This window comes from Actinia tenebrosa, unplaced genomic scaffold (genome assembly GCF_029948245.1).
Source record: "Actinia tenebrosa isolate PJP-AT-01 unplaced genomic scaffold, QUT_ActTen_1.0 PGA_scaffold3__52_contigs__length_22856419, whole genome shotgun sequence".
NCBI classification, from domain to species: Eukaryota; Metazoa; Cnidaria; class Anthozoa; order Actiniaria; family Actiniidae; genus Actinia; species Actinia tenebrosa.
Window position 1 is genome coordinate 1,609,018 of NW_028292580.1, and position 27,261 is coordinate 1,636,278.

At 48.9% G+C, this 27,261-nt stretch overlaps 12 non-coding genes across 12 annotated transcripts; 8 read left to right on the forward strand and 4 right to left on the reverse strand.

Annotated features, from left to right (window-relative positions):
• The first annotated feature begins 1,006 nt into the window (after positions 1-1,006).
• Positions 1,007-1,198, forward strand: LOC148907635 (U2 spliceosomal RNA). Its single transcript, XR_016120914.1, has one exon. It is a non-coding gene; the product is annotated as a U2 spliceosomal RNA (small nuclear RNA).
• A 4,144-nt stretch (positions 1,199-5,342) lies between these two features.
• LOC148907636 (U1 spliceosomal RNA) lies at positions 5,343-5,508 on the forward strand. The gene has a single exon (XR_016120999.1). It is a non-coding gene; the product is annotated as a U1 spliceosomal RNA (small nuclear RNA).
• A 1,054-nt stretch (positions 5,509-6,562) lies between these two features.
• On the reverse strand, positions 6,563-6,681 carry LOC148907637 (5S ribosomal RNA). Its single transcript, XR_016121014.1, has one exon. It is a non-coding gene; the product is annotated as a 5S ribosomal RNA (ribosomal RNA).
• A 396-nt stretch (positions 6,682-7,077) lies between these two features.
• LOC148907638 (U2 spliceosomal RNA) lies at positions 7,078-7,269 on the forward strand. Its single transcript, XR_016120915.1, has one exon. It is a non-coding gene; the product is annotated as a U2 spliceosomal RNA (small nuclear RNA).
• Positions 7,270-13,207: 5,938 nt separating this feature from the next.
• LOC148907639 (U1 spliceosomal RNA) lies at positions 13,208-13,373 on the forward strand. The gene has a single exon (XR_016120995.1). It is a non-coding gene; the product is annotated as a U1 spliceosomal RNA (small nuclear RNA).
• A 1,082-nt stretch (positions 13,374-14,455) lies between these two features.
• Positions 14,456-14,574, reverse strand: LOC148907640 (5S ribosomal RNA). Its single transcript, XR_016121016.1, has one exon. It is a non-coding gene; the product is annotated as a 5S ribosomal RNA (ribosomal RNA).
• Positions 14,575-14,970: 396 nt separating this feature from the next.
• LOC148907641 (U2 spliceosomal RNA) lies at positions 14,971-15,162 on the forward strand. Its single transcript, XR_016120916.1, has one exon. It is a non-coding gene; the product is annotated as a U2 spliceosomal RNA (small nuclear RNA).
• Positions 15,163-15,336: 174 nt separating this feature from the next.
• LOC148907642 (U1 spliceosomal RNA) lies at positions 15,337-15,502 on the forward strand. Its single transcript, XR_016120955.1, has one exon. It is a non-coding gene; the product is annotated as a U1 spliceosomal RNA (small nuclear RNA).
• Positions 15,503-16,587: 1,085 nt separating this feature from the next.
• On the reverse strand, positions 16,588-16,706 carry LOC148907643 (5S ribosomal RNA). The gene has a single exon (XR_016121017.1). It is a non-coding gene; the product is annotated as a 5S ribosomal RNA (ribosomal RNA).
• A 381-nt stretch (positions 16,707-17,087) lies between these two features.
• On the forward strand, positions 17,088-17,279 carry LOC148907644 (U2 spliceosomal RNA). The gene has a single exon (XR_016120917.1). It is a non-coding gene; the product is annotated as a U2 spliceosomal RNA (small nuclear RNA).
• Positions 17,280-21,423: 4,144 nt separating this feature from the next.
• On the forward strand, positions 21,424-21,589 carry LOC148907645 (U1 spliceosomal RNA). Its single transcript, XR_016121001.1, has one exon. It is a non-coding gene; the product is annotated as a U1 spliceosomal RNA (small nuclear RNA).
• A 1,385-nt stretch (positions 21,590-22,974) lies between these two features.
• On the reverse strand, positions 22,975-23,093 carry LOC148907646 (5S ribosomal RNA). The gene has a single exon (XR_016121018.1). It is a non-coding gene; the product is annotated as a 5S ribosomal RNA (ribosomal RNA).
• Between the last annotated feature and the right edge of the window lie 4,168 nt (positions 23,094-27,261).

The following is a 27,261-nucleotide window of genomic DNA, read 5'->3' on the forward strand; positions in this document are numbered from 1 at the left end:
AAAGATTATTATATGTTAAATGAAAAGAAACACCAAAAGGTAAGGAGTTAATATATTGATTGATTGAATTTTTTGTACTGTACAAACGAGAATTGTCGTTGGTAGCGAGTTGCACAATGTCATAGCGACAGAAAAAGAAAACTATGATAACCTAAAAAAGGTGACGAGAAATTCAAGCCAAAATAGTAATCTTCATGGGGTATTAGAGAGTTGTAAAAAAAGTCGTGAATTTGTAAAAAGAAAAGTAAAGTGCAAGTTGATTGTGGTTGCGTATTCATGCACTACGGTTCTATTAATTAGTAGGATCTAAATAGAAACGGTCGCCATCCATATGATTGGAATATTATTGAAATATTTTAAGTAGATCTATTCTTATAGTATGATACATTTACTAGCAGTACTATACGTTGTTTATATTCGATATAAAAAATAAAAATAACAAACTCAAGTTTGTAGATGCAATATTTATAAGAAAGGGCGGGAAACATCACAGCGCTTAACTTCAAATAGAAAACTAGAAAAATATGAAAAGCTATCGATAACAAACGGCTCTATAAGGTGAATGAACGGCATCATTAAGCCTGGATTTCAGAAACTCAGTTTTTCTCTCAAAGAACCGAGAGAAAAAACACATATGAAAAGAAAATGTCCTCTGTGTAAAACTATATGTCCGTAACGTTGATATGTGGCTGGGCCTTATAAAAGCTAAGAGGTGTTGACTCTAGAGTATAAGAAATGAAAGATACGATAAAAAATGTATGGAATGGTGAGCAGTGTGAGTGATTTTGGCGACTGGAGTCAAGACTTAGTCAAATGTGTTGAAGAGTAGGGTAGGGCGTGAGCGCTGTCGAAAAAAGTCTCTATTACCCATGATGCACCAGTGTAGTCGAGGTTGGTGAGGCAGGCACAGGGATGCCGTCGGTGGTGTTTGGAGTTGAGCGGCTGCCTCCCACACGGGGTGGACAAGGGAGATGGAAGGGTTGGCGAGGGGTGTGGGTGTTGGGGTATCGCTTCTCGGCCTTTTGGCTAAGATCAAGTGTAGTATCTGTTCTTATCAGCTTAATATCTGATACGCTGCTCATTGAGTAGCTCATATATTAAACTGATTTTTGGAACTGGGCTGTGGAAAAGAGGCTTGCCTCGTCCCAGCCACGGGTTGTCTCGGTATTGCACTACTTCCGTGTACGGCCCACTTCCTTCGGGAAGATTTTCGTCCAACAAAGGAAAACCCAAAGAAAGCAACATGGAGTTTCTAACTTGGCCTTCTTGTTCTCTATCCGTAGTAGCAGCTCCAAGGCCAGGTGATCAGCTTGTCCCACATGGCAGAAGTCATTGATGGACGAGGGGTGAGTGGTGGGGTGGACTATCAAGCATACTTACCTGACGCGGGAATAAGAAGTCTTACCGGGACCGTTCCCCGTAATGACTGGTACTCGCGCTACATCAACAATTTTCGATGGCAGTTTCCATCATGAGTCTTAACATCTGCGGCCTACGTCAAGATGTTAGGAGAGAGGCCTTCAGACAGTGGTTATCACACCACCACCCGGACATTGTCTGTCTACAAGAGACTCATGCAGTCTCTGTAGACGAAATGTCCACCTGGTTTCGTTCCATCGGCTATGAATGTGCCTCATCCCCGGGAACAAATCGTTCTCGTGGGGTGGCCATTCTTTACCGCTCTTCTCTCCAAGTCACTCGGCTTTGGAGTGATGATGTTGGCCGGTGGGTTCAAGCAGAGTTCTCTTGTCAGGATACGGTGTTTAGGGTCGTCTCTCTGTACGCTCCTAACCGTAATCCTGCAAGAGATTCCTTTTTCACCAAGGTACAAGATGCAGTCGACCCGGGTATTCCTGTGATACTCGCGGGCGACTTTAATTCTGTCTTGGACCGTCGTGTTGATCGCAGGGGATCGGCCCCCCTCAGCACGTACTCTGAGAGTTCGGGAGCAATCCTGGACTTGATGAATGCTGCTGACTGTCATGATGCGTGGAGACACCTTCACCCTCGTGACAGTGGTTACACGTGGACGAAACCAGATGGGTCTCTCTCCTCCCGAATCGACCTTATTCTCTTTCCGAAACCGTGGGCCCACGAGATGGGTGGGGCGAACATCGTGCCCTGCCCATACTCTGATCATTCTGCCGTCACTCTGAGCTTCCACGTCCCGGATACCATCGCCTCGGGACCCTCGTTTTGGAAGCTCAACACATCCATCCTGGATGAGCGCGAGTACCAGGACCTCATTGAGGCCTTGTGGGGGCAATGGCAAACTCGTCGCCACGAGTACCCTTCCCTTCAAATGTGGTGGGATCTGGGCAAGATCAAGATCAGGGACGCCACTGTTACCTACTGTAAGGCACGTGCTTGCAAAAGGCGCTCTGAGCGTCAATCCTTTTTGGATGAGCTGGCCTCTCTTCGGTCCCAATTCGATCTGGGTCGGACTTCTGTTCTCTCTCGCATGAAACAGTTGGAGAGTGAACTTCGCGCATTTGACCTGGATGCAGCTCGCGCTGCCCAGGTCCGTGCGCGTGCGCGTTGGGTGGAAGAGGGCGAGTCCTCGTCCTCTTACTTCTTGCGTCTTGAGAAGAGTAGGGGGCGTAGACAGCACATTTCTGCTGTCCGCAAACCTGATGGACAGGTCGTTCGCGACATGTTTGACATCTTGGCGACCTGGAAAGATTTCTATCGAGATCTCTTTACAGCGTCGCCTGTGGACGTCCAGATTCAGGACGACATGTTTTTGAATCTGGAGTCCAAACTCTCGGACGCTGAAGCCGCCTCCTGCGAGGGATCATTAACCCTTGATGAAGCCTACGTGGCTCTCAAGGGTATGGCTAGGGGTAAGACCCCCGGCCTTGATGGTCTCCCAATGGAATTCTACATGGCTTTCTGGCCGCTGGTCGGCCGAGACCTTGTAGATGTTATGAACTGTGGCTTCATGAACCAGCAACTTTCGATGTCGCAACGCAGAGGCATCATCACCCTTGTTCACAAGAAGGATGATCCTTTGAATATGAAGAATTGGCGCCCCATAACGCTCCTTAATGTCGACTATAAGATTGCGACCAGATGTATCGCTGGTCGTCTTCTTAGGGTCATAGGCAGCGTTGTGGCGGAAGATCAAACGTGTGGCATTCCCGGCCGTTTCATTGGGAATAATGTCTCTCTTTTGAGAGACATTATTCACTATGCAACAATTGGAGATATACCCTTGGGTATTCTCTCTCTGGACCAAGAAAAGGCGTTCGACCGAGTCGACTGGTCCTTTATGCACCGTACGCTCTCAGCTATGGGTTTCGGTCCCTCTTTTCTTGGGTGGGTACGGGTTTTTTATTCCGGGGTTTCTAGTGCGGTGATCGCCAATGGCTACATCTCTGACTTCTTTGACCTCTCTCGAGGGGTCCGCCAGGGATGTCCATTGAGCGCTATCCTTTATGTTCTGACAGCGGAGGTGCTTGCCTGTAACATTCGGGCTTGTACCAGGATTAAGGGGGTCCCCTTACCGTCGGATCCTAACCGACAAGCAGTGATTTCACAGTATGCCGATGACACGACGATTGTCTGTGCTTCTGATGATGCTGTGCTCGCCTGCTTTGAGATCTATGGGTTGTACGAAAAGGCGTCGGGGGCACGGATCAATGCTTCTAAGTCCAAGGGCTTGTGGCTTGGTCCATGGCGTCATCGTACGGATCCCCCTGTCCAGCTGCGCTGGTCTTCTGACTTCCTTCCTACTTTGGGTACTTTTCTTGGTCCAGAGAATTTGGAAGAACAGAACTTCCGTCCCAGAATCGAGTCCTTGACTAATGTCCTGGACTCGTGGCGTCAACGACAGCTCTCTTTCCGTGGAAAGAGCCTGGTCGTTAATGCCCTGGCTTTGTCGGGTCTGTGGTACACTGTTTCTGTGCTCCCAGTGCCAGAATGGGTTTGTGTTGAGGTTGTCCGGGCAATCCATTCGTTCTTGTGGTCCAACAAGAAGGAATTGATTGCACGCGCTACGGTCTGTCAACCTACCACGGAGGGAGGAATCGGGTTCCCTTGCTTTAGGTCTAGGGTTCTCGCATTCCATGGACAATGGGTCAGAAGATTCTTTGACTCCACGTCCCCGAAGTGGAAAGCCTTCTTTTGTTATTTCATGGGTGAGTTGCCTAGGGATTTCCTTCGGAATCCCTATCGACCACGAAATACCTCGTTGCCGCCCTTTTACCGGGATGTCGTGGAAGCCTGGAACGCCCTCGATGGAGGGATCGTTGCTGGTCGAAACGATATCTTTTTCAACCGGTCAGTCAGCCCGTCCTCTGTGGCGACGCTGACTGTAAAAGGTGCTTATGAATTGCTGGTTAAAAAGAATTGCCGCCCTCCGCACTGCGTCGCGAAGTTCACGCCCGTCTACCCCGATGTGGTGTGGCCTGATGCCTGGCAACAGGTCCACTGCTGCGCGATCGACAGGCAGGTCACCGACTTAGCTTGGAAGATTGCGCATGGGGTTCTCTACACCGCGGCACGTCTTTCCAGCTTTGGTTGGAATCACGTGGATCCAACATGTTTCTGCGGCCATCCTCGTGAGGACATTCCTCACCTTTTCTTCGGTTGTCCCTTTGCCCAGAGTGCGCTCGGTTGGGTGTCCTCTGTGATTCATCGGGGCTTGCCCGATGCTCCTGACCTGACTGAGTGCCGCGTCTTGTATGGGTTCACCCATCAAGAACGTGTCCCACCCATTTACACCTACATGGTGCATGTAGCCAAACACACCATCTGGCTACAACGAAACGACTTCCGTTTCCGTGGCGTGCGCCCCTGTGCTGCAACTGCCATTGCCTCCATGCAAGGCCGACTCCGCTTCATTCTCCCCATTGCGTTCAAACGTTGCAAGTCTGACTCGGGTCGGCGCAAATTTGAACGCAAATGGGGAGCTGGCGGGTCTGTTGGTCGCCTGATCAACCGTTGTTTTATTGTGACTTGTTAACCATTTTTCTTTTTTGAGTTCAAGGATACCCACTGAGCCTGGTGCCCACTGGCGACGCTGCGCGTTGAATGTATTCTTTCTGTTTGAGTAGCGACGCCATGCAGTTTAGAACGCTCGTTGTAGTAGTTCTGACGGTGGCGTCATGACATGCTGATGAGTCCTGCCCAGCATGAGTTGTGTGTGCAATCGGTTTTGTGCACCATGGGATGCCAGTTGCCTCCACTATGAGTCATGCTGGTTGTATTTTGTGTCAATGTGATGTTGTCTTGTTGGTTTGGAGGTGGGGCTCACGACCCTAGCATAGTTGGCGTACCAGTAGTACCCTCCAGTTTAACGCTACAGGAATCCCTTTCTGTACGCGTGTAAAAAACAAAAAAAACTTACCTGACGCGGGAGGTTCACTCTGATCATGAAGGGAGTCCTCTCAGGGTGAGGCCCTCTCATTGCACTTCGCTTGGGTTGACCCCTGCGATTACCCCAAATGTGGGTAACTCGAGCGTATAATTTCTGGTAGTGGGGACCTGCGTTCGCGCTAGTCCCCGAACAATTCAATCCTAACAACAACAGCAGTAATAGTAGTAGAAGTTTCCACTGTGTCCTAGTCCGTGCTAGATGCTGAACCCTAACGCTGCTCAAACCCTAGGCCCTGTAACCCTAACTTTTCCCCAACCCTAAACACAATGTCAACCCTAAGTCTGCATTCTAACCCTAACTTGCATTTCAACCCTAACTTGCATTTCAACCCTACCTTGGATTTCAACCCCAACCCTAGCTCTATGTCTAACCCTAACTTTTCCCGAACCCTAAACACAATGTTAACCCTAAGTCTGCATTCTAACCCTACCTCTATGTTTAACCCTAACTTGCATTTCAACCCTAACTTGCATTTCAACCCCAACCCTAGCTCTATGTCTAACCCTAAGTTCTTCGCACAAACAAACCCTAGAAAGAAGTTAACCCTAAGTCTGCATTCTAACCCTAGTCAAGGGCAAACTAACCCTAACCAATTTACCCCAATTTCACACAAACACCAACTCCTAGTTCGCCTTTCTATGGCTACACTTGTTTATTTCTAGGCAATAATCAATGGTCCAACTAGTTAGCAACGTTTTGAGGCCCTCTTACAGCATTCCCCCTTTTCTCGATTTCAGCTGTGGGCGACTGCGATCCAAAGAAAACAACCTCTTGCTCGTCAGCGCTCGAGCGTTCACGAGCGAGTCGTAACTAGTTCAACAATACAAGGCGATTCAGTTGTCTTTACTCGTAAAGCAAGACTTTTTTTCATTCCTTTTTGCTGTACTTACTACTGTTGCAATAGACTAGAAACACTACGCCAAGTCGTAACTACTGCAAGCCATTGAAGTGCTAGTTAGCTAGGCCTTAATTCAATTAGCACTCACTTAGAGAAAGCCATTTGAATGTTGTCTCTTTACTTAGAGCGTAACTTACTTGTTGCTTAGTCAGTCAGTCAGTCAGTCAGTCAGTCAGATAGTCAGTTACAGTGATTGATTGAGTTGTTCTGATCAAATAGAAGCACTCTTATTCTAACGTTGTCGTTTCCTGGAGAGAGAGAGAGAGAGAGAGAGAAAAAAAGAAAGTCTACAGCACCAGGTATTCCCAGGCGGTCACCCATCCAAGTACTAACCTGGCCCTACCGGGCTTGACTTCGGTGATCGGACGAGAACCGGTATTTTCCCGGTGGTATGGCCGTAGACGAAAGAAAAAGTTGCACTTTAATGGTTTTATAGCTGTGGGCTAGAAGGGCTATGAGTAGGGTAGGGTAGGAGGTGGTAGGGGGTGGTCAAGCAATGTCGAGCTGTCAGCAAAAGTGTCGATTTGTCAGCAAAATGACAGTGTGGACTTGTCGAATGGTGAGCAGTGTGAGTGATTTTGGCGACTGGAGTCAAGACTTAGTCAAATGTGGTGAAGAGTAGGGTAGGGGGTGAGCGCTGTCGAAAAAAGTCTCTATTACCCATGATGCACTAGTGTAGTAGAGGTTGGTGAGGCAGGCACAGGGATGCCGTTGGTGGTGTTTGGAGTTGAGCGGCTGCCTCCCACACGGGGTGGACAAGGGAGATGGAAGGGTTGGCGAGGGGTGTGGGTGTTGGGGTATCGCTTCTCGGCCTTTTGGCTAAGATCAAGTGTAGTATCTGTTCTTATCAGCTTAATATCTGATACGCTGCTCATTGAGTAGCTCATATATTAAACTGATTTTTGGAACTGGGCTGTGGAAAAGAGGCTTGCCTCGTCCCAGCCACGGGTTGTCTCGGTATTGCACTACTTCCGTGTACGGCCCACTTCCTTCGGGAAGATTTTCATCCAACAAAGAAAAACCCAAAGAAAACAACATGGAGTTTCTAACTTGGCCTTCTTGTTCTCTATCCGTAGTAGCAGCTCCAAGGCCAGGTGATCAGCTTGTCCCACATGGCAGAAGTCATTGATGGACGAGGGGTGAGTGGTGGGGTGGACTATCTAGCATACTTACCTGACGCGGGAGGTTCACTTAGGTGAAACTCTGTCTATGTGGGTAATTCTCGGGCTTCCTGTGGTGTTTGCTCGTTTTCTCTTAGTGGTGGTCTGCAAGGCTAGCGCGTGTGGGATCCTTTTGGTAAGATTTTTTGGCTCTTTCTTTTTTCTGTATTTAGTCCTCTTTTTTGCTCGCGCTGTGACGGTTTCCTAGTATGGGAGACCGTCGCAGTTATGCCACTGTCACGGCTAGTGCGAGTGGTCCTTCTGGCTCGAGCAACGGTGCTCGCCCGGGAATGGTAACTCGCGCTGGTCTTGCAGCTCTACAGTCGCAATCGATCAGGCGACCAAATACCATAATTGTTACAATTCCTCGTCAATTTGCGAGGAAGAACGGTTCCCTTGTGAAGGACAAGGTTATCAATGCTTTAACGAGCATTGTCTCCTCGGCCTTCATCAAGTGTATCCAGCCGGTCGGGGGTGAAGTACGTGTCACCTTTTCGTGCCCCCGTTACAGGGATGAGGTCCTTTCCCGGGGACTTACCTGTGACGGGGTTCACTTTCCTTTGAGGGAGGCTGATGTGAATCGGACGTTCGTCCAGATCCATCGTCTCCCTTTTGAAATACCGGACAACGACCTTGTTTCCCTCCTGAGCCACTACGGTAGGGTGGTGGAGGTAAAGAGGGTCGTTGACAACAAGGTCTTTGGGTGCGAGACTGGTTCTCGCACTGCAAAAATTGAGCTGCGGGAGCCCCTCCCTCGTCTCCTTCGGTTGCGGGGTTTCTGGTTCTCCACTTTCTACCGGGGGCAGCCTACCTTTTGTTATAGCTGTCGGCAACAGGGGCATGTGGTTCGGGATTGCCCAAAGGCGGGGGAGTGCTGGACGTGTGGAGCCGCCGGTCATCTTGCTCGGGATTGCCCCACTAAGTTCCCCCATGACAGTGATGAGGACTCGTCATCGTCCTCTGGGTCTGGTGAGGAAGAGGGTTGCTACTCCCCCCCACCGTCTAAAAGAAATAGGGCTAATGACCCTGGGACGCCGTCGAGGGGTGGTGCCCTGTCAGGGTCCCTGCCCGGGAGGGGGGTAGAGTGTACAGAGGCTACCCCTCCCCTCCCGAGGAGAGTTGGATCATCTCCAATGGTGGAAGATGCCTTGTCTGTTGCCCACTTCCCTGAGGAGGGCTCAGGCATGGCTATTCCTGAAGAGGAGGAGCTGGATTGTGGTCTGGTCTCCCAGACGGGGCCAATTTCCAGTTCTCGCGTGTCCTCTCCTCAACAAGATCATGGGCAGGAGAGGCCTTGTTATACAGGGTGTCCGTCAAACCCCAGCGGGTCCCCTACGTATTCTCCCCAAAAGAGTGGGAGTCTCGTCTCAACAGAAGATACGGTGGGGGAGGATACATTAGAAAACATCACATTGTCTCTCTCTCCCGACCCCCCCTTAAGTGTGGGGGATTCTACCCTTGGGGAGATTATTACCCCTATTCCATCTGGGTCCCTGGCTCCCACGGTCAGTGATTCCCAGCTTGCGGCGCTTTCCCTGGACGTCGCTGTCCAGGTTGTCGACAGCTTGGAGGACCTGGTGGGCGGTGGAGAAATTGAATCCTCGGGGTCTTTGGGGCCTGTGGGGGACTGTTCGCAGCCCCTTTTTGACACTCCTGCCTTCCAGTCCAGTCGGTCACAGGCTCTTGAGGCACGTCCTGGCGTGCACAAGATGCCTGTGATTGCAGCTGACCGACCGTGTCGGTCATCTGCGGCTGGACTGCGACGTTACCATAAGGGTGACACTCCCTCACCCCCGTTCTCACCACCTCCGGCTGAGAATAGGAAATCTTACAGGGACCGTTCCCCGTAAAGCCTGGTACTCGCGCTCCACCAACAATTCTCGATGGCAGTCTCAATCATGAGTCTTAACATCTGTGGCCTACGTGAGGATGTTAGGAGAGAGGCCTTTCGGCAATGGTTATCACACCATCACCCGGACATTGTCTGTCTACAAGAGACTCATGCAGTCTCTGTAGACGAAATGTCCAGCTGGTTTCGTTCCACCGGCTATGAATGTGCCTCATCTCCGGGAACAAATCGTTCTCGTGGGGTGGCCATTCTCTACCGCTCTTCTCTCCAAGTCCCTCGGCTTTGGAGTGATGATGTTGGCCGGTGGGTTCAAGCAGAGTTCTCTTGTCAGGATACGGTGTTTAGGGTCGTCTCTCTGTACGCTCCTAACCGTAATCCTGCAAGAGATTCCTTTTTCACCAAGGTACAAGATGCAGTCGACCCGGGTATTCCTGTGATACTCGCGGGCGACTTTAATTCTGTCTTGGACCGTCGTGTTGATCGCAGGGGATCGGCCCCCCTCAGCACGTACTCTGAGAGTTCGGGAGCAATCCTGGACTTGATGAATGCTGCTGACTGTCATGATGCGTGGAGACACCTTCACCCTCGTGACAGTGGTTACACGTGGACGAAACCAGATGGGTCTCTCTCCTCCCGAATCGACCTTATTCTCTTTCCGAAACCGTGGGCCCACGAGATGGGTGGGGCGAACATCGTGCCCTGCCCATACTCTGATCATTCTGCCGTCACTCTGAGCTTCCACGTCCCGGATACCATCGCCTCGGGACCCTCGTTTTGGAAGCTCAACACATCCATCCTGGATGAGCGCGAGTACCAGGACCTCATTGAGGCCTTGTGGGGGCAATGGCAAACTCGTCGCCACGAGTACCCTTCCCTTCAAATGTGGTGGGATCTGGGCAAGATCAAGATCAGGGACGCCACTGTTACCTACTGTAAGGCACGTGCTTGCAAAAGGCGCTCTGAGCGTCAATCCTTTTTGGATGAGCTGGCCTCTCTTCGGTCCCAATTCGATCTGGGTCGGACTTCTGTTCTCTCTCGCATGAAACAGTTGGAGAGTGAACTTCGCGCATTTGACCTGGATGCAGCTCGCGCTGCCCAGGTCCGTGCGCGTGCGCGTTGGGTGGAAGAGGGCGAGTCCTCGTCCTCTTACTTCTTGCGTCTTGAGAAGAGTAGGGGGCGTAGACAGCACATTTCTGCTGTCCGCAAACCTGATGGACAGGTCGTTCGCGACATGTTTGACATCTTGGCGACCTGGAAAGATTTCTATCGAGATCTCTTTACAGCGTCGCCTGTGGACGTCCAGATTCAGGACGACATGTTTTTGAATCTGGAGTCCAAACTCTCGGACGCTGAAGCCGCCTCCTGCGAGGGATCATTAACCCTTGATGAAGCCTACGTGGCTCTCAAGGGTATGGCTAGGGGTAAGACCCCCGGCCTTGATGGTCTCCCAATGGAATTCTACATGGCTTTCTGGCCGCTGGTCGGCCGAGACCTTGTAGATGTTATGAACTGTGGCTTCATGAACCAGCAACTTTCGATGTCGCAACGCAGAGGCATCATCACCCTTGTTCACAAGAAGGATGATCCTTTGAATATGAAGAATTGGCGCCCCATAACGCTCCTTAATGTCGACTATAAGATTGCGACCAGATGTATCGCTGGTCGTCTTCTTAGGGTCATAGGCAGCGTTGTGGCGGAAGATCAAACGTGTGGCATTCCCGGCCGTTTCATTGGGAATAATGTCTCTCTTTTGAGAGACATTATTCACTATGCAACAATTGGAGATATACCCTTGGGTATTCTCTCTCTGGACCAAGAAAAGGCGTTCGACCGAGTCGACTGGTCCTTTATGCACCGTACGCTCTCAGCTATGGGTTTCGGTCCCTCTTTTCTTGGGTGGGTACGGGTTTTTTATTCCGGGGTTTCTAGTGCGGTGATCGCCAATGGCTACATCTCTGACTTCTTTGACCTCTCTCGAGGGGTCCGCCAGGGATGTCCATTGAGCGCTATCCTTTATGTTCTGACAGCGGAGGTGCTTGCCTGTAACATTCGGGCTTGTACCAGGATTAAGGGGGTCCCCTTACCGTCGGATCCTAACCGACAAGCAGTGATTTCACAGTATGCCGATGACACGACGATTGTCTGTGCTTCTGATGATGCTGTGCTCGCCTGCTTTGAGATCTATGGGTTGTACGAAAAGGCGTCGGGGGCACGGATCAATGCTTCTAAGTCCAAGGGCTTGTGGCTTGGTCCATGGCGTCATCGTACGGATCCCCCTGTCCAGCTGCGCTGGTCTTCTGACTTCCTTCCTACTTTGGGTACTTTTCTTGGTCCAGAGAATTTGGAAGAACAGAACTTCCGTCCCAGAATCGAGTCCTTGACTAATGTCCTGGACTCGTGGCGTCAACGACAGCTCTCTTTCCGTGGAAAGAGCCTGGTCGTTAATGCCCTGGCTTTGTCGGGTCTGTGGTACACTGTTTCTGTGCTCCCAGTGCCAGAATGGGTTTGTGTTGAGGTTGTCCGGGCAATCCATTCGTTCTTGTGGTCCAACAAGAAGGAATTGATTGCACGCGCTACGGTCTGTCAACCTACCACGGAGGGAGGAATCGGGTTCCCTTGCTTTAGGTCTAGGGTTCTCGCATTCCATGGACAATGGGTCAGAAGATTCTTTGACTCCACGTCCCCGAAGTGGAAAGCCTTCTTTTGTTATTTCATGGGTGAGTTGCCTAGGGATTTCCTTCGGAATCCCTATCGACCACGAAATACCTCGTTGCCGCCCTTTTACCGGGATGTCGTGGAAGCCTGGAACGCCCTCGATGGAGGGATCGTTGCTGGTCGAAACGATATCTTTTTCAACCGGTCAGTCAGCCCGTCCTCTGTGGCGACGCTGACTGTAAAAGGTGCTTATGAATTGCTGGTTAAAAAGAATTGCCGCCCTCCGCACTGCGTCGCGAAGTTCACGCCCGTCTACCCCGATGTGGTGTGGCCTGATGCCTGGCAACAGGTCCACTGCTGCGCGATCGACAGGCAGGTCACCGACTTAGCTTGGAAGATTGCGCATGGGGTTCTCTACACCGCGGCACGTCTTTCCAGCTTTGGTTGGAATCACGTGGATCCAACATGTTTCTGCGGCCATCCTCGTGAGGACATTCCTCACCTTTTCTTCGGTTGTCCCTTTGCCCAGAGTGCGCTCGGTTGGGTGTCCTCTGTGATTCATCGGGGCTTGCCCGATGCTCCTGACCTGACTGAGTGCCGCGTCTTGTATGGGTTCACCCATCAAGAACGTGTCCCACCCATTTACACCTACATGGTGCATGTAGCCAAACACACCATCTGGCTACAACGAAACGACTTCCGTTTCCGTGGCGTGCGCCCCTGTGCTGCAACTGCCATTGCCTCCATGCAAGGCCGACTCCGCTTCATTCTCCCCATTGCGTTCAAACGTTGCAAGTCTGACTCGGGTCGGCGCAAATTTGAACGCAAATGGGGAGCTGGCGGGTCTGTTGGTCGCCTGATCAACCGTTGTTTTATTGTGACTTGTTAACCATTTTTCTTTTTTGAGTTCAAGGATACCCACTGAGCCTGGTGCCCACTGGCGACGCTGCGCGTTGAATGTATTCTTTCTGTTTGAGTAGCGACGCCATGCAGTTTAGAACGCTCGTTGTAGTAGTTCTGACGGTGGCGTCATGACATGCTGATGAGTCCTGCCCAGCATGAGTTGTGTGTGCAATCGGTTTTGTGCACCATGGGATGCCAGTTGCCTCCACTATGAGTCATGCTGGTTGTATTTTGTGTCAATGTGATGTTGTCTTGTTGGTTTGGAGGTGGGGCTCACGACCCTAGCATAGTTGGCGTACCAGTAGTACCCTCCAGTTTAACGCTACAGGAATCCCTTTCTGTACGCGTGTAAAAAACAAAAAAAACTTACCTGACGCGGGAGGTTCACTCTGATCATGAAGGGAGTCCTCTCAGGGTGAGGCCCTCTCATTGCACTTCGATTGGGTTGACCCCTGCGATTACCCCAAATGTGGGTAACTCGAGCGTATAATTTCTGGTAGTGGGGACCTGCGTTCGCGCTAGTCCCCGAACAATTCAATCCTAACAACAACAGCAGTAATAGTAGTAGAAGTTTCCACTGTGTCCTAGTCCGTGCTAGATGCTGAACCCTAACGCTGCTCAAACCCTAGGCCCTGTAACCCTAACTTTTCCCCAACCCTAAACACAATGTCAACCCTAAGTCTGCATTCTAACCCTAACTTGCATTTCAACCCTAACTTGCATTTCAACCCTAACTTGCATTTCAACCCTAACTTGCATTTCAACCCTAACTTGCATTTCAACCCCAACCCTAGCTCTATGTCTAACCCTAACTTTTCCCGAACCCTAAACACAATGTTAACCCTAAGTCTGCATTCTAACCCTACCTCTATGTCTAACCCTAACTTGCATTTCAACCCTAACTTGCATTTCAACCCCAACCCTAGCTCTATGTCTAACCCTAAGTTCTTCGCACAAACAAACCCTAGAAAGAAGTTAACCCTAACTCTCCACAAACCCTAGCCAAGGGCAAACTAACCCTAACCAATTTACCCCAATTTCACACAAACCCCAACTCCTAGTTCGCCTTTCTATGGCTACACTTGTTTATTTCTAGGCAATAATCAATGGTCCAACTAGTTAGCAACGTTTTGAGGCCCTCTTACAGCATTCCCCCTTTTCTCGATTTCAGCTGTGGGCGACTGCGATCCAAAGAAAACAACCTCTTGCTCGTCAGCGCTCGAGCGTTCACGAGCGAGTCGTAACTAGTTCAACAATACAAGGCGATTCAGTTGTCTTTACTCGTAAAGCAAGACTTTTTTTCATTCCTTTTTGCTGTACTTACTACTGTTGCAATAGACTAGAAACACTACGCCAAGTCGTAACTACTGCAAGCCATTGAAGTGCTAGTTAGCTAGGCCTTAATTCAATTAGCACTCACTTAGAGAAAGCCATTTGAATGTTGTCTCTTTACTTAGAGCGTAACTTACTTGTTGCTTAGTCAGTCAGTCAGTCAGTCAGTCAGATAGTCAGTTACAGTGATTGATTGAGTTGTTCTGATCAAATAGAAGCACTCTTATTCTAACATTGTCGTTTCCTGGAGAGAGAGAGAGAGAGAGAGAAAAAAAGAAAGTCTACAGCACCAGGTATTCCCAGGCGGTCACCCATCCAAGTACTAACCTGGCCCTACCGGGCTTGACTTCGGTGATCGGACGAGAACCGGTATTTTCCCGGTGGTATGGCCGTAGACGAAAGAAAAAGTTGCACTTTAATGGTTTTATAGCTGTGGGCTAGAAGGGCTATGAGTAGGGTAGGGTAGGGGGTGGTAGGGGGTGGTCAAACAATGTCGAGCTGTCAGCAAAAGTGTCGATTTGTCAGCAAAATGACAGTGTGGACTTGTCGAATGGTGAGCAGTGTGAGTGATTTTGGCGACTGGAGTCAAGACTTAGTCAAATGTGGTGAAGAGTAGGGTAGGGGGTGAGCGCTGTCGAAAAAAGTGTCTATTACCCATGATGCACTAGTGTAGTAGAGGTTGGTGAGGCAGGCACAGGGATGCCGTTGGTGGTGTTTGGAGTTGAGCGGCTGCCTCCCACACGGGGTGGACAAGGGAGATGGAAGGGTTGGCGAGGGGTGTGGGTGTTGGGGTATCGCTTCTCGGCCTTTTGGCTAAGATCAAGTGTAGTATCTGTTCTTATCAGCTTAATATCTGATACGCTGCTCATTGAGTAGCTCATATATTAAACTGATTTTTGGAACTGGGCTGTGGAAAAGAGGCTTGCCTCGTCCCAGCCACGGGTTGTCTCGGTATTGCACTACTTCCGTGTACGGCCCACTTCCTTCGGGAAGATTTTCATCCAACAAAGAAAAACCCAAAGAAAACAACATGGAGTTTCTAACTTGGCCTTCTTGTTCTCTATCCGTAGTAGCAGCTCCAAGGCCAGCTGATCAGCTTGTCCCACATGGCAGAAGTCATTGATGGACGAGGGGTGAGTGGTGGGGTGGACTATCTAGCATACTTACCTGACGCGGGAGGTTCACTCTGATCATGAAGGGAGTCCTCTCAGGGTGAGGCCCTCTCATTGCACTTCGATTGGGTTGACCCCTGCGATTACCCCAAATGTGGGTAACTCGAGCGTATAATTTCTGGTAGTGGGGACCTGCGTTCGCGCTAGTCCCCGAACAATTCAATCCTAACAACAACAGCAGTAATAGTAGTAGAAGTTTCCACTGTGTCCTAGTCCGTGCTAGATGCTGAACCCTAACGCTGCTCAAACCCTAGGCCCTGTAACCCTAACTTTTCCCCAACCCTAAACACAATGTCAACCCTAAGTCTGCATTCTAACCCTAACTTGCATTTCAACCCTAACTTGCATTTCAACCCTAACTTGCATTTCAACCCTAACTTGCATTTCAACCCTAACTTGCATTTCAACCCCAACCCTAGCTCTATGTCTAACCCTAACTTTTCCCGAACCCTAAACACAATGTTAACCCTAAGTCTGCATTCTAACCCTACCTCTATGTCTAACCCTAACTTGCATTTCAACCCTAACTTGCATTTCAACCCCAACCCTAGCTCTATGTCTAACCCTAAGTTCTTCGCACAAACAAACCCTAGAAAGAAGTTAACCCTAACTCTCCACAAACCCTAGCCAAGGGCAAACTAACCCTAACCAATTTACCCCAATTTCACACAAACCCCAACTCCTAGTTCGCCTTTCTATGGCTACACTTGTTTATTTCTAGGCAATAATCAATGGTCCAACTAGTTAGCAACGTTTTGAGGCCCTCTTACAGCATTCCCCCTTTTCTCGATTTCAGCTGTGGGCGACTGCGATCCAAAGAAAACAACCTCTTGCTCGTCAGCGCTCGAGCGTTCACGAGCGAGTCGTAACTAGTTCAACAATACAAGGCGATTCAGTTGTCTTTACTCGTAAAGCAAGACTTTTTTTCATTCCTTTTTGCTGTACTTACTACTGTTGCAATAGACTAGAAACACTACGCCAAGTCGTAACTACTGCAAGCCATTGAAGTGCTAGTTAGCTAGGCCTTAATTCAATTAGCACTCACTTAGAGAAAGCCATTTGAATGTTGTCTCTTTACTTAGAGCGTAACTTACTTGTTGCTTAGTCAGTCAGTCAGTCAGTCAGTCAGATAGTCAGTTACAGTGATTGATTGAGTTGTTCTGATCAAATAGAAGCACTCTTATTCTAACATTGTCGTTTCCTGGAGAGAGAGAGAGAGAGAGAGAGAAAAAAAAGAAAGTCTACAGCACCAGGTATTCCCAGGCGGTCACCCATCCAAGTACTAACCTGGCCCTACCGGGCTTGACTTCGGTGATCGGACGAGAACCGGTATTTTCCCGGTGGTATGGCCGTAGACGAAAGAAAAAGTTGCACTTTAATGGTTTTATAGCTGTGGGCCAGAAGGGCTATGAGTAGGGTACGGGGTGGTCAAGCAATGTCGAACTGTCAGCAAAAGTGTCGATTTGTCAGCAAAATGACAGTGTGGACTTGTCGAATGGTCAGCAGTGTGAGTGATTTTGGCGACTGGAGTCAAGACTTAGTCAAATGTGTTGAAGAGTAGGGTAGGGCGTGAGCGCTGTCGAAAAAAGTCTCTATTACCCATGATGCACCAGTGTAGTCGAGGTTGGTGAGGCAGGCACAGGGATGCCGTCGGTGGTGTTTGGAGTTGAGCGGCTGCCTCCCACACGGGGTGGACAAGGGAGATGGAAGGGTTGGCGAGGGGTGTGGGTGTTGGGGTATCGCTTCTCGGCCTTTTGGCTAAGATCAAGTGTAGTATCTGTTCTTATCAGCTTAATATCTGATACGCTGCTCATTGAGTAGCTCATATATTAAACTGATTTTTGGAACTGGGCTGTGGAAAAGAGGCTTGCCTCGTCCCAGCCACGGGTTGTCTCGGTATTGCACTACTTCCGTGTACGGCCCACTTCCTTCGGGAAGATTTTCGTCCAACAAAGGAAAACCCAAAGAAAGCAACATGGAGTTTCTAACTTGGCCTTCTTGTTCTCTATCCGTAGTAGCAGCTCCAAGGCCAGGTGATCAGCTTGTCCCACATGGCAGAAGTCATTGATGGACGAGGGGTGAGTGGTGGGGTGGACTATCAAGCATACTTACCTGACGCGGGAATAAGAAGTCTTACCGGGACCGTTCCCCGTAATGACTGGTACTCGCGCTACATCAACAATTTTCGATGGCAGTTTCCATCATGAGTCTTAACATCTGCGGCCTACGTCAAGATGTTAGGAGAGAGGCCTTCAGACAGTGGTTATCACACCACCACCCGGACATTGTCTGTCTACAAGAGACTCATGCAGTCTCTGTAGACGAAATGTCCACCTGGTTTCGTTCCATCGGCTATGAATGTGCCTCATCCCCGGGAACAAATCGTTCTCGTGGGGTGGCCATTCTTTACCGCTCTTCTCTCCAAGTCACTCGGCTTTGGAGTGATGATGTTGGCCGGTGGGTTCAAGCAGAGTTCTCTTGTCAGGATACGGTGTTTAGGGTCGTCTCTCTGTACGCTCCTAACCGTAATCCTGCAAGAGATTCCTTTTTCACCAAGGTACAAGATGCAGTCGACCCGGGTATTCCTGTGATACTCGCGGGCGACTTTAATTCTGTCTTGGACCGTCGTGTTGATCGCAGGGGATCGGCCCCCCTCAGCACGTACTCTGAGAGTTCGGGAGCAATCCTGGACTTGATGAATGCTGCTGACTGTCATGATGCGTGGAGACACCTTCACCCTCGTGACAGTGGTTACACGTGGACGAAACCAGATGGGTCTCTCTCCTCCCGAATCGACCTTATTCTCTTTCCGAAACCGTGGGCCCACGAGATGGGTGGGGCGAACATCGTGCCCTGCCCATACTCTGATCATTCTGCCGTCACTCTGAGCTTCCACGTCCCGGATACCATCGCCTCGGGACCCTCGTTTTGGAAGCTCAACACATCCATCCTGGATGAGCGCGAGTACCAGGACCTCATTGAGGCCTTGTGGGGGCAATGGCAAACTCGTCGCCACGAGTACCCTTCCCTTCAAATGTGGTGGGATCTGGGCAAGATCAAGATCAGGGACGCCACTGTTACCTACTGTAAGGCACGTGCTTGCAAAAGGCGCTCTGAGCGTCAATCCTTTTTGGATGAGCTGGCCTCTCTTCGGTCCCAATTCGATCTGGGTCGGACTTCTGTTCTCTCTCGCATGAAACAGTTGGAGAGTGAACTTCGCGCATTTGACCTGGATGCAGCTCGCGCTGCCCAGGTCCGTGCGCGTGCGCGTTGGGTGGAAGAGGGCGAGTCCTCGTCCTCTTACTTCTTGCGTCTTGAGAAGAGTAGGGGGCGTAGACAGCACATTTCTGCTGTCCGCAAACCTGATGGACAGGTCGTTCGCGACATGTTTGACATCTTGGCGACCTGGAAAGATTTCTATCGAGATCTCTTTACAGCGTCGCCTGTGGACGTCCAGATTCAGGACGACATGTTTTTGAATCTGGAGTCCAAACTCTCGGACGCTGAAGCCGCCTCCTGCGAGGGATCATTAACCCTTGATGAAGCCTACGTGGCTCTCAAGGGTATGGCTAGGGGTAAGACCCCCGGCCTTGATGGTCTCCCAATGGAATTCTACATGGCTTTCTGGCCGCTGGTCGGCCGAGACCTTGTAGATGTTATGAACTGTGGCTTCATGAACCAGCAACTTTCGATGTCGCAACGCAGAGGCATCATCACCCTTGTTCACAAGAAGGATGATCCTTTGAATATGAAGAATTGGCGCCCCATAACGCTCCTTAATGTCGACTATAAGATTGCGACCAGATGTATCGCTGGTCGTCTTCTTAGGGTCATAGGCAGCGTTGTGGCGGAAGATCAAACGTGTGGCATTCCCGGCCGTTTCATTGGGAATAATGTCTCTCTTTTGAGAGACATTATTCACTATGCAACAATTGGAGATATACCCTTGGGTATTCTCTCTCTGGACCAAGAAAAGGCGTTCGACCGAGTCGACTGGTCCTTTATGCACCGTACGCTCTCAGCTATGGGTTTCGGTCCCTCTTTTCTTGGGTGGGTACGGGTTTTTTATTCCGGGGTTTCTAGTGCGGTGATCGCCAATGGCTACATCTCTGACTTCTTTGACCTCTCTCGAGGGGTCCGCCAGGGATGTCCATTGAGCGCTATCCTTTATGTTCTGACAGCGGAGGTGCTTGCCTGTAACATTCGGGCTTGTACCAGGATTAAGGGGGTCCCCTTACCGTCGGATCCTAACCGACAAGCAGTGATTTCACAGTATGCCGATGACACGACGATTGTCTGTGCTTCTGATGATGCTGTGCTCGCCTGCTTTGAGATCTATGGGTTGTACGAAAAGGCGTCGGGGGCACGGATCAATGCTTCTAAGTCCAAGGGCTTGTGGCTTGGTCCATGGCGTCATCGTACGGATCCCCCTGTCCAGCTGCGCTGGTCTTCTGACTTCCTTCCTACTTTGGGTACTTTTCTTGGTCCAGAGAATTTGGAAGAACAGAACTTCCGTCCCAGAATCGAGTCCTTGACTAATGTCCTGGACTCGTGGCGTCAACGACAGCTCTCTTTCCGTGGAAAGAGCCTGGTCGTTAATGCCCTGGCTTTGTCGGGTCTGTGGTACACTGTTTCTGTGCTCCCAGTGCCAGAATGGGTTTGTGTTGAGGTTGTCCGGGCAATCCATTCGTTCTTGTGGTCCAACAAGAAGGAATTGATTGCACGCGCTACGGTCTGTCAACCTACCACGGAGGGAGGAATCGGGTTCCCTTGCTTTAGGTCTAGGGTTCTCGCATTCCATGGACAATGGGTCAGAAGATTCTTTGACTCCACGTCCCCGAAGTGGAAAGCCTTCTTTTGTTATTTCATGGGTGAGTTGCCTAGGGATTTCCTTCGGAATCCCTATCGACCACGAAATACCTCGTTGCCGCCCTTTTACCGGGATGTCGTGGAAGCCTGGAACGCCCTCGATGGAGGGATCGTTGCTGGTCGAAACGATATCTTTTTCAACCGGTCAGTCAGCCCGTCCTCTGTGGCGACGCTGACTGTAAAAGGTGCTTATGAATTGCTGGTTAAAAAGAATTGCCGCCCTCCGCACTGCGTCGCGAAGTTCACGCCCGTCTACCCCGATGTGGTGTGGCCTGATGCCTGGCAACAGGTCCACTGCTGCGCGATCGACAGGCAGGTCACCGACTTAGCTTGGAAGATTGCGCATGGGGTTCTCTACACCGCGGCACGTCTTTCCAGCTTTGGTTGGAATCACGTGGATCCAACATGTTTCTGCGGCCATCCTCGTGAGGACATTCCTCACCTTTTCTTCGGTTGTCCCTTTGCCCAGAGTGCGCTCGGTTGGGTGTCCTCTGTGATTCATCGGGGCTTGCCCGATGCTCCTGACCTGACTGAGTGCCGCGTCTTGTATGGGTTCACCCATCAAGAACGTGTCCCACCCATTTACACCTACATGGTGCATGTAGCCAAACACACCATCTGGCTACAACGAAACGACTTCCGTTTCCGTGGCGTGCGCCCCTGTGCTGCAACTGCCATTGCCTCCATGCAAGGCCGACTCCGCTTCATTCTCCCCATTGCGTTCAAACGTTGCAAGTCTGACTCGGGTCGGCGCAAATTTGAACGCAAATGGGGAGCTGGCGGGTCTGTTGGTCGCCTGATCAACCGTTGTTTTATTGTGACTTGTTAACCATTTTTCTTTTTTGAGTTCAAGGATACCCACTGAGCCTGGTGCCCACTGGCGACGCTGCGCGTTGAATGTATTCTTTCTGTTTGAGTAGCGACGCCATGCAGTTTAGAACGCTCGTTGTAGTAGTTCTGACGGTGGCGTCATGACATGCTGATGAGTCCTGCCCAGCATGAGTTGTGTGTGCAATCGGTTTTGTGCACCATGGGATGCCAGTTGCCTCCACTATGAGTCATGCTGGTTGTATTTTGTGTCAATGTGATGTTGTCTTGTTGGTTTGGAGGTGGGGCTCACGACCCTAGCATAGTTGGCGTACCAGTAGTACCCTCCAGTTTAACGCTACAGGAATCCCTTTCTGTACGCGTGTAAAAAACAAAAAAAACTTACCTGACGCGGGAGGTTCACTCTGATCATGAAGGGAGTCCTCTCAGGGTGAGGCCCTCTCATTGCACTTCGATTGGGTTGACCGCTGCGATTACCCCAAATGTGGGTAACTCGAGCGTATAATTTCTGGTAGTGGGGACCTGCGTTCGCGCTAGTCCCCGAACAATTCAATCCTAACAACAACAGCAGTAATAGTAGTAGAAGTTTCCACTGTGTTCTAGTCCGTGCTAGATGCTGAACCCTAACGGTGCTCAAACCAATAGGCCCTGTTTAACCCTAACTTTTCCCCAACCCTAAACACAATGTTAACCCTAAGTCTGCATTCTAACCTTACCTCTATGTCTAACCCTAACTTGCATTTCAACCCTAACTTGCATTTCAACCCCAACCCTAAACACAATGTTAACCCTAAGTCTACATTCTAACCCTACCTCTATGTCTAACCCTAACTTGCATTTCAACCCTAACTTGCATTTCAACCCCAACCCTAGCTCTATGTCTAACCCTAACTTTTCCCGAACCCTAAACACAATGTTAACCCTAAGTCTGCATTCTAACCCTAACTTGCATTTCAACCCTAACTTGCATTTCAACCCTAACTTGCATTTCAACCCCAACCCTAGCTCTATGTCTAACCCTAACTTTTCCCGAACCCTAAACACAATGTTAACCCTAAGTCTGCATTTCAACCCTAACTTGCATTTCAACCCCAACCCTAGCTCTATGTCTACCCCTAACTTTTCCCGAACCCTAAACACAATGTTAACCCTAAGTCTGCATTCTAACCCTAACTTGCATTTCAACCCTAACTTGCATTTCAACCCTAACTTGCATTTCAACCCCAACCCTAGCTCTATGTCTAACCCTAAGTTCTTCGCACAAACAAACCCTAGAAAGAAGTTAACCCTAACTCTCCACGAACCCTAGCCAAGGGCAAACTAACCCTAACCAATTTACCCCAATTTCACACAAACCCCAACTCCTAGTTCGCCTTTCTATGGCTACACTTGTTTATTTCTAGGCAATAATCAATGGTCCAACTAGTTAGCAACGTTTTGAGGCCCTCTTACAGCATTCCCCCTTTTCTCGATTTCAGCTGTGGGCGACTGCGATCCAAAGAAAACAACCTCTTGCTCGTCAGCGCTCGAGCGTTCACGAGCGAGTCGTAACTAGTTCAACAATACAAGGCGATTCAGTTGTCTTTACTCGTAAAGCAAGACTTTTTTTCATTCCTTTTTGCTGTACTTACTACTGTTGCAATAGACTAGAAACACTACGCCAAGTCGTAACTACTGCAAGCCATTGAAGTGCTAGTTAGCTAGGCCTTAATTCAATTAGCACTCACTTAGAGAAAGCCATTTGAATGTTGTCTCTTTACTTAGAGCGTAACTTACTTGTTGCTTAGTCAGTCAGTCAGTCAGTCAGTCAGTCAGTCAGATAGTCAGTTACAGTGATTGATTGAGTTGTTCTGATCAAATAGAAGCACTCTTATTCTAACATTGTCGTTTCCTGGAGAGAGAGAGAGAGAGAGAGAGAAAAAAAAGAAAGTCTACAGCACCAGGTATTCCCAGGCGGTCACCCATCCAAGTACTAACCTGGCCCTACCGGGCTTGACTTCGGTGATCGGACGAGAACCGGTATTTTCCCGGTGGTATGGCCGTAGACGAAAGAAAAAGTTGCACTTTAATGGTTTTATAGCTGTGGGCCAGAAGGGCTATGAGTAGGGTACGGGGTGGTCAAGCAATGTCGAACTGTCAGCAAAAGTGTCGATTTGTCAGCAAAATGACAGTGTGGACTTGTCGAATGGTCAGCAGTGTGAGTGATTTTGGCGACTGGAGTCAAGACTTAGTCAAATGTGTTGAAGAGTAGGGTAGGGCGTGAGCGCTGTCGAAAAAAGTCTCTATTACCCATGATGCACCAGTGTAGTCGAGGTTGGTGAGGCAGGCACAGGGATGCCGTCGGTGGTGTTTGGAGTTGAGCGGCTGCCTCCCACACGGGGTGGACAAGGGAGATGGAAGGGTTGGCGAGGGGTGTGGGTGTTGGGGTATCGCTTCTCGGCCTTTTGGCTAAGATCAAGTGCAAAGCTCTGCTCGAGCGACAAGTGGGTTTCCTGTGCTAGTTCCTTGTGCTTCTGGTGACCTCGTGGCTCTTGGGCGTTGCCGTGTTCTCAAGTCTTCTTTATACGTGTGGGATCTTTTGATTGGTAATTATCTTCTTCTTCTTGACCTTTTTGAGATTGTGCACGTTTGTGCACCTTCTCGCTGGTTTTTTTGGCCTTTTTTTTTTTCCCCCCCTATTTTTGAGAATGTTTTCTGTACGAAGGCCAAATACTCTTGTTTTGTCTCTTCCTTCTCATCTTCGTCGCGCAAACATTGGTGTGACTAGGGAGGATATTATCACAGCAATTACTGTCTCGATTGGTAGAGAATCCTTAAAATCTATCAAATGTGTTCAGAGAGCTTCCAATGGGTTTTCTTATAGAGTCTCCTTTAAGGAAAATTGTGTACGCCAGTCCGAAAGTCTACTAACAAAATGCATCAAGGTTAAGGGTTCTTTTTGTTTCTTTACTGGGGCGGAAGCGACCTATCATGTTGTAACCGTTTCTAATCTTCCCTTTGAGCTGACTGATGAAAACTTGAAAAATGTTTTTGCAAAATATGGAGAGGTTAAGGATGTGCTTAGAAATGTAGATAAGTATGGTCTAGAAACTGGGGATAGACGTCTCTTAATGATCCTTAACCGTCATATCCCTGCTAGAATCTTTCTCGACCCCTACACCGCTAGGGTTCAATATCGCGGACAACCTCTTTCTTGTTTTAATTGTAATTGGTGGGGTCATTCCAATCGCAACTGTCCCCTCGAGTTACCCCAAATGTGGGTAACTCGAGCGTATAATTTCTGGTAGTGGGGACTTGCGTTCGCGCTAGTCCCCGAACAATTCAATCCTAATAACAACAGCAGTAATAGTAGTAGAAGTTTCCACTGTGTTCTAGTCCGTGCTAGATGCTGAACCCTAACGGTGCTCAAACCCTAGGCCCTGTTTAACCCTAACTTTTCCCGAACCCTAAACACAATGTTAACCCTAAGTCTGCATTCTAACCCTAACTTGCATTCTAACCCTAACTTGGATTTCAACCCTAACTTGCATTTCAACCCTAACTTGCATTTCAACCCCAACCCTAGCTCTATGTCTAACCCTAACTTTTCCCGAACCCTAAACACAATGTCAACCCTAAGTCTGCATTCTAACCCTAACTTGCATTTCAACCCCAATCCTAGCTTTATGTCTAACCCTAACCCTAACCCTAATTAGAAAATTTTCCCGATTGTCCAAAAAAAGTTTCAAAGCCCTGAAAGACAAGGAAGATTTCCCCAGATCACGATCAAATTTTGTGTGTGGCAAGGTCACAACTTATTCTAGGTGTTGCAATAGTTAGTCTTTGAAAATATGTAAATCCTGATTTTTGATTGACAGTTAACGGTTTTTTTCAAGTGGCTCTAACTGGGCGTGGTTTTGGCGGATCTTCAAATAAACCACTAACCCTTGTAGTTCATCATTAGAGCTTTCCAACGATACCAAATTGAGTCACTAACCATGATGCCTTCCGGGTTAGTTGATTGAATGAAAATGTCAACCCTAAGGTCTATAAATCTTTACGACAAAGTGAAAACTGATTTTTTCCAAAAGTCAAAATCCTCAGAATTAGGATATTGAGATGTTCTATATATCACCGTGTTTGTCTGGTCGAGAGGAATTCAAATATGTGTTTGGATTTGAAAATGCTGCGCATGCGCAGGAGTTATGGGCAAAAAACTGTTAAGGTTAGGGTTCCGACTTGTCCAAAAATACGTTTTTCAGCTTTACTCATCCTTAAACGGGTGCAGGTACAACCACAATGCAGAGTTAGCATGTCCTGGACGTGGCCTTTCCAACGGTGTGCTTACCTTCTCAAAACTTTGAATGTTTCTAGTTACCAGTACCTCACGGTTTTGGACATTTGGGACAAATCCGCCATTTTGTCTCCAACTTTGACAGCTTGCCAAAAATTCAGGTTTAAAGCTAGAGACGTGAAACCTGGGGGACTGAGAGGTCTTATAAGTAGCTATCTAAACCTGGCCTTGAATCTGTGTTTTCTATATCAGGGGGGGGGGGGGGGAAATGCCAAGCACTTTCGGAAAAATGTTGGAACTGTAATAACTCATGCATTATTCATGATATCCGTCTTAAACTTGGTGTCCTGGTGTACAATGTTCTTGTCCACAATGGCTTTTCACAACTTTTGGATCAATGTAATTGTGAAGGAGAAATGATTTTTGGAATTTTGAAACTTTAAAAATTGTTGCCATGGCAACCACTGGTCCAAATTCAAAACCAAGCCCATCGCTAGATAGCCCGTGACCACGACTCTTGCATCTGAGATCCGGCTTGGAATGTCGCTTATCTGGGCGAAGTTATAAGGTTCACAAAATCCAGCCAATCAGCGATCCCCCTTAAAGTTGTCCATTCCTGAAACAACTCACAGAGCCTTTACACTAGGGTCTTACCTTGTTGTTCTGTGACTTTCAGCTCGTTCGAACACTGTGAACTTCACGAAATCAATCTTTTACCCAAGTAATAAAAGTTGTATGTGTATTCCTACCCTCCCCTCCCCCTGCCTCTTTTTATCTTGACCTTTCGAGAGGTAAGTTGACATTTTTCGGGTCTGTGGTTTTTGGCTCCTCCCACCCTTTCATCGCTCACTTTGCAGAAAATAGCTCACGATCGTGATAGATAACAGTGAGATCTCCACTTTGATGTATTGCATTGTGTCAGTTGTGCTCTAGATTTGTAGTTATTAGCGATGATTGATCGAATAAATTGCAACATTGATACATTTGTTTTGGAACAATGGCGGATTGCTAGGGGAGGGGTGGGTGGGTTAACAGGCGATTTATGTATGCCTAGATGTTGCTTGCTATATCTCCGCAACCCTTGGGCCTATTGGCATGAGACATGCACCATGCCAAAGCCCTTGACCCATAGGTCACTATGACGGTTATGGGTGGTCACGTGATCGTGCGCATGCGCAGTAAGGGCTTTATACCAAGATGTTCCTTTTTTTATTCCTTTTTTTCCAGTTTCAAAATGGATAACTTTTTTGAAAGCAATAAAGAGCAATGGCAGGATGAGATGGCGAGAACAATCTCATTTCTGCAATATCAGTGCGTGCAGTTAGAGGAAGAGGACTCGGAAGAATCATCGATCAAGAGCCAGCGCTTTGGCTTTGCCATGGCGGGCCTTTTAGCTCATCATAGATGTCGAATGCATCGATCGTTAAGAACGACATCTACCGCCTCATTGGAAGAATTCGGGCGCCTGGCCAGCCTTGATAGAGCAAGGGCTGAACTGCGGCAAGAGGTGGAATGCCAAACAGAAGGGGAAGCCCCACTTGAAGAAGAGAAGGTAATCTATCTAGCTATCTAGCTATCCATCCAGCACTGGTTAAACTAACTATTTCAATTTCAGATCGATTGTGCGCCACAAAGCAAAAGGGCAGAACACCAGCAAGAGGTTGCTTGCCAAACTGAAGACATCGAAGAGAAAGAAGAGGAGAAGGTAATCCATCCATCCATCCATCCATCCGTCCGTCCGTCCGTCCACCCACCCATCCACCCACCCACCCACCCACCCATCCATCCATCCATCCATCCATCCATCCATCCATCCATCCATCCATCCAATCCTGTCTAGGTCTTTTTTCAGAATGACCATGAACTGCGCCATATATTGCAAGACTACGTGGAAAAACACAGGCCAAAGTTAGTCAATGAGAAGAGCAAAAATTTCTTGCTT